The sequence below is a fragment of the Heptranchias perlo genome, unplaced genomic scaffold (genome assembly GCF_035084215.1).
Source record: "Heptranchias perlo isolate sHepPer1 unplaced genomic scaffold, sHepPer1.hap1 HAP1_SCAFFOLD_1165, whole genome shotgun sequence".
Taxonomy (NCBI): Eukaryota; Metazoa; Chordata; class Chondrichthyes; order Hexanchiformes; family Hexanchidae; genus Heptranchias; species Heptranchias perlo.
In genome coordinates this window covers 1-10000 of record NW_027138391.1, presented here as the reverse complement: position 1 = coordinate 10000, position 10000 = coordinate 1, and the positions used below count along the sequence as shown (strand labels likewise).

The 10000-nt window shown below is 52.8% G+C and overlaps 1 pseudogene; it reads right to left on the bottom strand.

Annotated features, from left to right (window-relative positions):
• LOC137307956 (coronin-1C-like) overlaps positions 1 to 9582 on the bottom strand; it is a 19056-nt pseudogene extending 9474 nt beyond the window's left edge.
• Between the last annotated feature and the right edge of the window lie 418 nt (positions 9583 to 10000).

Below are 10000 nucleotides of genomic sequence, written 5' to 3'. Positions count from 1 at the left end.
TTGCATATTGTCCTGGGAATATACAGAGTGTGGTTAGTCTGAGAGACCCTGAATAAATACTGCAGGATATTCCCCACTCACCGGGGTCCGTGAGAGACCCTGAATAAATACTGCAGGATATTCCCCACTCACCGGGGTCCGTGAGACCCTGAATAAATACTGCAGGATATTCCCCACTCACCGGGGTCCGCGAGACCCTGAATAAATACTGCAGGATATTCCCCACTCACCGGGGTCTGTGAGACCCTGAATAAATACTGCAGGATATTCCCCACTCACCGGGGTCTGTGAGAGACCCTGAATAAATACTGCAGGATATTCCCCACTCACCGGGGTCCGTGAGAGACCCTGAATAAATACTGCAGGATATTCCTCACTCACCGGGGTCTGTGAGAGACCCTGAATAAATACTGCAGGATATTCCTCACTCACCGGGGTCCGTGAGACCCTGAATAAATACTGCAGGATATTCCCCACTCACCGGGGTCCGTGAGAGACCCTGAATAAATACTGCAGGATATTCCCCACTCACCGGGGTCCGTGAGAGACCCTGAATAAATACTGCAGGATATTCCCCACTCACCGGGGTCCGTGAGAGACCCTGAATAAATACTGCAGGATATTCCCCACTCACCGGGGTCCGTGAGACCCTGAATAAATACTGCAGGATATTCCCCACTCACCGGGGTCCGCGAGACCCTGAATAAATACTGCAGGATATTCCCCACTCACCGGGGTCTGTGAGACCCTGAATAAATACTGCAGGATATTCCCCACTCACCGGGGTCTGTGAGAGACCCTGAATAAATACTGCAGGATATTCCCCACTCACCGGGGTCCGTGAGAGACCCTGAATAAATACTGCAGGATATTCCCCACTCACCGGGGTCCGTGAGACCCTGAATAAATACTGCAGGATATTCCCCACTCACCGGGGTCTGTGAGACCCTGAATAAATACTGCAGGATATTCCCCACTCACCGGGGTCTGTGAGACCCTGAATAAATACTGCAGGATATTCCCCACTCACCGGGTCCGTGAGACCCTGAATAAATACTGCAGGATATTCCCCACTCACCGGGGTCCGTGAGAGACCCCGAATAAATACTGCAGGATATTCCCCACTCACCGGGGTCTGTGAGACCCTGAATAAATACTGCAGGATATTCCCCACTCACCGGGGTCCGCGAGAGACCCTGAATAAATACTGCAGGATATTCCCCACTCACCGGGGTCTGTGTGAGACCCTGAATAAATACGGCCGGATATTCCCCACTCACCGGGGTCTGTGAGAGACCCTGAATAAATACTGTAGGATATTCCCCACTCACCGGGGTCTGTGAGACCCTGAATAAATACTGCAGGATATTCCCCACTCACCGGGGTCTGTGAGACCCTGAATAAATACTGCAGGATATTCCCCACTCACCGGGGTCCGTGAGAGATCCTGAATAAATACTGCAGGATATTCCCCACTCACCGGGGTCTGAGACCCCTGAATAAATACTGCAGGATATTCCCCACTCACCGGGGTCCGTGAGAGACCCTGAATAAATACTGCAGGGTATTCCCCACTCACTGGGGTCTGTGAGACCCTGAACAAATACTGCAGGATATTCCCTACTCACCGGGGTCTGAGAGACCCTGAATAAATACTGCAGGATATTCCCCACTCACCGGGGTCTGTGAGAGACCCTGAATAAATACTGCAGGATATTCCCCACTCACCGGGGTCTGTGAGAGACCCTGAATAAATACTGCAGGATATTCCCCACTCACCGGGGTCCGTGAGATCCTGAATAAATACTGCAGGATATTCCCCACTCACCGGGGTCTGTGAGAGACCCTGAATAAATACTGCAGGATATTCCCCACTCACCGGGGTCTGAGACCCTGAATAAATACTGCAGGATATTCCCCACTCACCGGGGTCTGTGAGAGACCCTGAATAAATACTGCAGGATATTCCCCACTCACCGGGGTCTGTGAGACCCTGAATAAATACTGCAGGATATTCCCCACTCACCGGGGTCTGTGAGAGACCTTGAATAAATACTGCAGGATATTCCCCACTCACCGGGGTCTGTGAGAGACCCTGAATAAATACTGCAGGATATTCCCCACTCACCGGGGTCCGTGAGACCCTGAATAAATACTGCAGGATATTCCCCACTCACCGGGTCTGTGAGACCCTGAATAAATACTGCAGGATATTCCCCACTCACCGGGGTCTGTGAGAGACCCTGAATAAATACTGCAGGATATTCCCCACTCACCGGGGTCCGTGAGACCCTGAATTAATACTGCAGGATATTCCCCACTCACCGGGGTCCGTGAGACCCTGAATAAATACTGCAGGATATTCCCCACTCACCGGGGTCTGTGAGAGACCCTGAATAAATACTGCAGGATATTCCCCACTCACCGGGGTCTGTGAGGCCCTGAATAAATACTGCAGGATATTCCCCACTCACCGGGGTCTGTGAGACCCTGAATAAATACTGCAGGATATTCCCCACTCACCGGGGTCTGTGAGAGACCCTGAATAAATACTGCAGGATATTCCCCACTCACCGGGGTCTGTGAGACCCTGAATAAATACTGCAGGATATTCCCACTCACCGGGGTCTGTGAGACCCTGAATAAATACTGCAGGATATTCCCCACTCACCGGGGTCCGTGAGAGATCCTGAATAAATACTGCAGGATATTCCCCACTCACCGGGGTCTGTGAGAGACCCTGAATAAATACTGCAGGATATTCCCCACTCACCGGGGTCTGTGAGACCCTGAATAAATACTGCAGGATATTCCCCACTCACCGGGGTCTGTGAGAGACCCTGAATAAATACTGCAGGATATTCCCCACTCACCGGGGTCTGTGAGAGACCCTGAATAAATACTGCAGGATATTCCCCACTCACCGGGGTCTGTGAGACCCTGAATAAATACTGCAGGATATTCCCCACTCACCGGGGTCTGTGAGAGACCCTGAATAAATACTGCAGGATATTCCCCACTCACCGGGGTCTATGAGAGACCCTGAATAAATACTGCAGGATATTCCCCACTCACCGGGGTCTGTGAGAGACCCTGAATAAATACTGCAGGATATTCCCCACTCACCGGGGTCTGTGAGACCCTGAATAAATACTGCAGGATATTCCCCACTCACCGGGGTCCGTGAGAGACCCTGAATAAATACTGCAGGATATTCCCCACTCACCGGGGTCCGTGAGAGATCCTGAATAAATACTGCAGGATATTCCCCACTCACCGGGGTCTGTGAGAGACCCTGAATAAATACTGCAGGATATTCCCCACTCACCGGGGTCTGTGAGACCCTGAATAAATACTGCAGGATATTCCCCACTCACCGGGGTCTGTGAGAGACCCTGAATAAATACTGCAGGATATTCCCCACTCACCGGGGTCTGTGAGAGACCCTGAATAAATACTGCAGGATATTCCCCACTCACCGGGGTCTGTGAGAGACCCTGAATAAATACTGCAGGATATTCCCCACTCACCGGGGTGTGTGAGAGACCCCGAATAAATACTGCAGGATATTCCCCACTCACCGGGGTCTGTGAGAGACCCTGAATAAATACTGCAGGATATTCCCCACTCACCGGGGTCTGTGTGAGACCCTGAATAAATACTGCAGGATATTCCCCACTCACCGGGGTCTGTGAGAGACCCTGAATAAATACTGCAGGATATTCCCCACTCACCGGGGTCCGTGAGACCCTGAATAAATACTGCAGGATATTCCCCACTCACCGGGGTCTGTGAGAGACCCTGAATAAATACTGCAGGATATTCCCCACTCACCGGGGTCCGTGAGAGACCCTGAATAAATACTGCAGGATATTCCCCACTCACCGGGGTCTGTGAGACCCTGAATAAATACTGCAGGATATTCCCCACTCACCGGGGTCTGTGAGAGACCCTGAATAAATACTGCAGGATATTCCCCACTCACCGGGGTCTGTGAGAGACCCTGAATAAATACTGCAGGATATTCCCCACTCACCGGGGTCTGTGAGAGACCCTGAATAAATACTGCAGGATATTCCCCACTCACCGGGGTCTGTGAGACCCTGAATAAATACTGCAGGATATTCCCCACTCACCGGGGTCCGTGAGAGACCCTGAATAAATACTGCAGGATATTCCCCACTCACCGGGGTCTGTGAGACCCTGAATAAATACTGCAGGATATTCCCCACTCACCGGGGTCCGTGAGAGATCCTGAATAAATACTGCAGGATATTCCCCACTCACCGGGGTCTGTGAGAGACCCTGAATAAATACTGCAGGATATTCCCCACTCACCGGGGTCTGTGAGACCCTGAATAAATACTGCAGGATATTCCCCACTCACCGGGGTCTGTGAGAGACCCTGAATAAATACTGCAGGATATTCCCCACTCACCGGGGTCTGTGAGAGACCCTGAATAAATACTGCAGGATATTCCCCACTCACCGGGGTCTGTGAGAGACCCTGAATAAATACTGCAGGATATTCCCCACTCACCGGGGTCTGTGAGACCCTGAATAAATACTGCAGGATATTCCCCACTCACCGGGGTCTGTGAGACCCTGAATAAATACTGCAGGATATTCCCCACTCACCGGGGTCTGTGTGAGACCCTGAATAAATACTGCAGGATATTCCCCACTCACCGGGGTCTGTGAGAGACCCTGAATAAATACTGCAGGATATTCCCCACTCACCGGGGTCTGTGAGAGACCCTGAATAAATACTGCAGGATATTCCCCACTCACCGGGGTCCGTGAGAGACCCTGAATAAATACTGCAGGATATTCCCCACTCACCGGGGTCTGTGAGACCCTGAATAAATACTGCAGGATATTCCCCACTCACCGGGGTCTGTGAGAGACCCTGAATAAATACTGCAGGATATTCCCCACTCACCGGGGTCTGTGAGAGACCCTGAATAAATACTGCAGGATATTCCCCACTCACCGGGGTCTGTGAGAGACCCTGAATAAATACTGTAGGATATTCCCCACTCACCGGGGTCTGTGAGACCCTGAATAAATACTGCAGGATATTCCCCACTCACCGGGGTCTGTGAGAGACCCTGAATAAATACTGCAGGATATTCCCCACTCACCGGGGTCTGTGAGACCCTGAATAAATACTGCAGGATATTCCCCACTCACCGGGGTCTGTGAGACACTGAATAAATACTGCAGGATATTCCCCACTCACCGGGGTCTGTGAGACCCTGAATAAATACTGCAGGATATTCCCCCACTCACCGGGGTCTGTGAGAGACCCTGAATAAATACTGCAGGATATTCCCCACTCACCGGGGTCTGTGAGACCCTGAATAAATACTGCAGGATATTCCCCACTCACCGGGGTCTGTGAGAGACCCTGAATAAATACTGCAGGATATTCCCCACTCACCGGGGTCTGTGAGACCCTGAATAAATACTGCAGGATATTCCCCACTCACCGGGGTCTGTGAGAGACCCTGAATAAATACTGCAGGATATTCCCCCACTCACCGGGGTCTGTGAGACCCTGAATAAATACTGCAGGATATTCCCCACTCACCGGGGTCTGTGAGAGACCCTGAATAAATACTGCAGGATATTCCCCACTCACCGGGGTCTGTGAGACCCTGAATAAATACTGCAGGATATTCCCCACTCACCGGGGTCTGTGAGAGACCCTGAATAAATACTGCAGGATATTCCCCCCACTCACCGGGGTCCGTGAGAGACCCTGAATAAATACTGCAGGATATTCCCCACTCACCGGGGTCTGTGAGACCCTGAATAAATACTGCAGGATATTCCCCACTCACCGGGGTCTGTGAGAGACCCTGAATAAATACTGCAGGATATTCCCCACTCACCGGGGTCTGTGAGACCCTGAATAAATACTGCAGGATATTCCCCACTCACCGGGGTCTGTGAGAGACCCTGAATAAATACTGCAGGATATTCCCCACTCACCGGGGTCTGTGAGACCCTGAATAAATACTGCAGGATATTCCCCACTCACCGGGGTCTGTGAGAGACCCTGAATAAATACTGCAGGATATTCCCCCACTCACCGGGGTCTGTGAGACCCTGAATAAATACTGCAGGATATTCCCCACTCACCGGGGTCTGTGAGAGACCCTGAATAAATACTGCAGGATATTCCCCACTCACCGGGGTCTGTGAGAGACCCTGAATAAATACTGCAGGATATTCCCCACTCACCGGGGTCCGTGAGACCCTGAATAAATACTGCAGGATATTCCCCACTCACCGGGGTCCGTGAGACCCTGAATAAATACTGCAGGATATTCCCCACTCACCGGGGTCTGTGAGACCCTGAATAAATACTGCAGGATATTCCCCACTCACCGGGGTCTGTGAGACCCTGAATAAATACTGCAGGATATTCCCCACTCACCGGGGTCTGTGAGAGATCCTGAATAAATACTGCAGGATATTCCCCACTCACCGGGGTCTGTGAGACCCTGAATAAATACTGCAGGATATTCCCCACTCACCGGGGTCCGTGAGAAACTGAATAAATACTGCAGGATATTCCCCACTCACCGGGGTCTGTGAGACCCTGAATAAATACTGCAGGATATTCCCCACTCACCGGGGTCCGTGAGACCCTGAATAAATACTGCAGGATATTCCCCACTCACCGGGGTCTGGGAGAGACTGAATAAATACTGCAGGATATTCCCCACTCACCGGGGTCTGTGAGACCCTGAATAAATACTGCAGGATATTCCCCACTCACCGGGGTCCGTGAGAGACTGAATAAATACTGCAGGATATTCCCCACTCACCGGGGTCTGTGAGAGACCCTGAATAAATACTGCAGGATATTCCCCACTCACCGGGGTCTGTGAGAAACTGAATAAATACTGCAGGATATTCCCCACTCACCGGGGTCTGTGAGACCCTGAATAAATACTGCAGGATATTCCCCACTCACCGGGGTCTGTGAGAAACTGAATAAATACTGCAGGATATTCCCCACTCACCGGGGTCTGTGAGACCCTGAATAAATACTGCAGGATATTCCCCACTCACCGGGGTCTGTGAGAAACTGAATAAATACTGCAGGATATTCCCCACTCACCGGGGTCTGTGAGAGACCCTGAATAAATACTGCAGGATATTCCCCACTCACCGGGGTCCGTGAGACCCTGAATAAATACTGCAGGATATTCCCCACTCACCGGGGTCCGTGAGAGACCCTGAATAAATACTGCAGGATATTCCCCACTCACCGGGGTCTGTGAGACCCTGAATAAATACTGCAGGATATTCCCCACTCACCGGGGTCTGTGAGAAACTGAATAAATACTGCAGGATATTCCCCACTCACCGGGGTCTGTGAGAGACCCTGAATAAATACTGCAGGATATTCCCCACTCACCGGGGTCTGTGAGACCCTGAATAAATACTGCAGGATATTCCCCACTCACCGGGGTCTGTGAGAGACCCTGAATAAATACTGCAGGATATTCCCCCACTCACCGGGGTCTGTGAGACCCTGAATAAATACTGCAGGATATTCCCCACTCACCGGGGTCTGTGAGAGACCCTGAATAAATACTGCAGGATATTCCCCACTCACCGGGGTCTGTGAGACCCTGAATAAATACTGCAGGATATTCCCCACTCACCGGGGTCTGTGAGAGACCCTGAATAAATACTGCAGGATATTCCCCCCACTCACCGGGGTCCGTGAGAGACCCTGAATAAATACTGCAGGATATTCCCCACTCACCGGGGTCTGTGAGACCCTGAATAAATACTGCAGGATATTCCCCACTCACCGGGGTCTGTGAGAGACCCTGAATAAATACTGCAGGATATTCCCCACTCACCGGGGTCTGTGAGACCCTGAATAAATACTGCAGGATATTCCCCACTCACCGGGGTCTGTGAGAGACCCTGAATAAATACTGCAGGATATTCCCCACTCACCGGGGTCTGTGAGACCCTGAATAAATACTGCAGGATATTCCCCACTCACCGGGGTCTGTGAGAGACCCTGAATAAATACTGCAGGATATTCCCCCACTCACCGGGGTCTGTGAGACCCTGAATAAATACTGCAGGATATTCCCCACTCACCGGGGTCTGTGAGAGACCCTGAATAAATACTGCAGGATATTCCCCACTCACCGGGGTCTGTGAGAGACCCTGAATAAATACTGCAGGATATTCCCCACTCACCGGGGTCCGTGAGACCCTGAATAAATACTGCAGGATATTCCCCACTCACCGGGGTCCGTGAGACCCTGAATAAATACTGCAGGATATTCCCCACTCACCGGGGTCTGTGAGACCCTGAATAAATACTGCAGGATATTCCCCACTCACCGGGGTCTGTGAGACCCTGAATAAATACTGCAGGATATTCCCCACTCACCGGGGTCTGTGAGAGATCCTGAATAAATACTGCAGGATATTCCCCACTCACCGGGGTCTGTGAGACCCTGAATAAATACTGCAGGATATTCCCCACTCACCGGGGTCCGTGAGAAACTGAATAAATACTGCAGGATATTCCCCACTCACCGGGGTCTGTGAGACCCTGAATAAATACTGCAGGATATTCCCCACTCACCGGGGTCTGGGAGAGACTGAATAAATACTGCAGGATATTCCCCACTCACCGGGGTCTGTGAGACCCTGAATAAATACTGCAGGATATTCCCCACTCACCGGGGTCTGTGAGAAACTGAATAAATACTGCAGGATATTCCCCACTCACCGGGGTCTGTGAGACCCTGAATAAATACTGCAGGATATTCCCCACTCACCGGGGTCTGTGAGAAACTGAATAAATACTGCAGGATATTCCCCACTCACCGGGGTCTGTGAGAGACCCTGAATAAATACTGCAGGATATTCCCCACTCACCGGGGTCCGTGAGACCCTGAATAAATACTGCAGGATATTCCCCACTCACCGGGGTCCGTGAGAGACCCTGAATAAATACTGCAGGATATTCCCCACTCACCGGGGTCTGTGAGACCCTGAATAAATACTGCAGGATATTCCCCACTCACCGGGGTCTGTGAGAAACTGAATAAATACTGCAGGATATTCCCCCACTCACCGGGGTCCGTGAGACCCTGAATAAATACTGCAGGATATTCCCCACTCACCGGGGTCTGTGAGAAACTGAATAAATACTGCAGGATATTCCCCCACTCACCGGGGTCCGTGAGAGACCCTGAATAAATACTGCAGGATATTCCCCACTCACCGGGGTCTGCGATCCCCCCCTCCCCCCCGGGCCGGCCCCCCTCCCCCCCGGGCGGCCCCCCTCCCCCCCGGGCGGCCCCCCCTCCCCCCCGGGCGGCCCCCCTCCCCCCCGGGCGGCCCCCCTCCCCCCCGGGCGGCCCCCCTCCCATTACTCACCGGGCCCCACAGTGCCAGCTGTCGTTCGCTCATCCGACTGAATCCAGTGGTGAAAATGTTCCCATTGGCGAGAAAAATGGCCTTCATGGGCCGGGCCCCCTCGTGGGCTCGTTTCTTCACCTGGAACGGGAGGCAACGGGGAGAGGGTCGGAGGGGGAGAAGCAGAATTCCCTCCCTCCCTCCCTCCCTCCGTCCCTCCCTCTGTACCTACCTCCGTCCGTCCCTCCCTCCCTCCCTCCCTCCCCTCCCTCCCTCCCCTCCCTCCGTCCCTCCATCCCTCTGTACCTACCTCCGTCCGTCCGTCCTCCCTCCCCCTCCCGTCCGTCCCTCCCCTCCCTCCCTCCCTCCCCTCCGTCCCTCCCCTCCCTCCCTCCCCTCCGTCCCTCCCTCTGTACCTCCCTCCCTCCGTCCCTCCCCTCCCTCCGTCCCTCCCCTCCCTCCGTCCCTCCCCTCCCTCCGTCCCTCCCTCCTCCCCTCCCGTCCCTCCCCTCCCTCCCTCCCTCCCTCCCTCCCCTCCCTCCGTCCCTCCATCCCTCTGTACCTACCTCCGTCCGTCCGTCCCTCA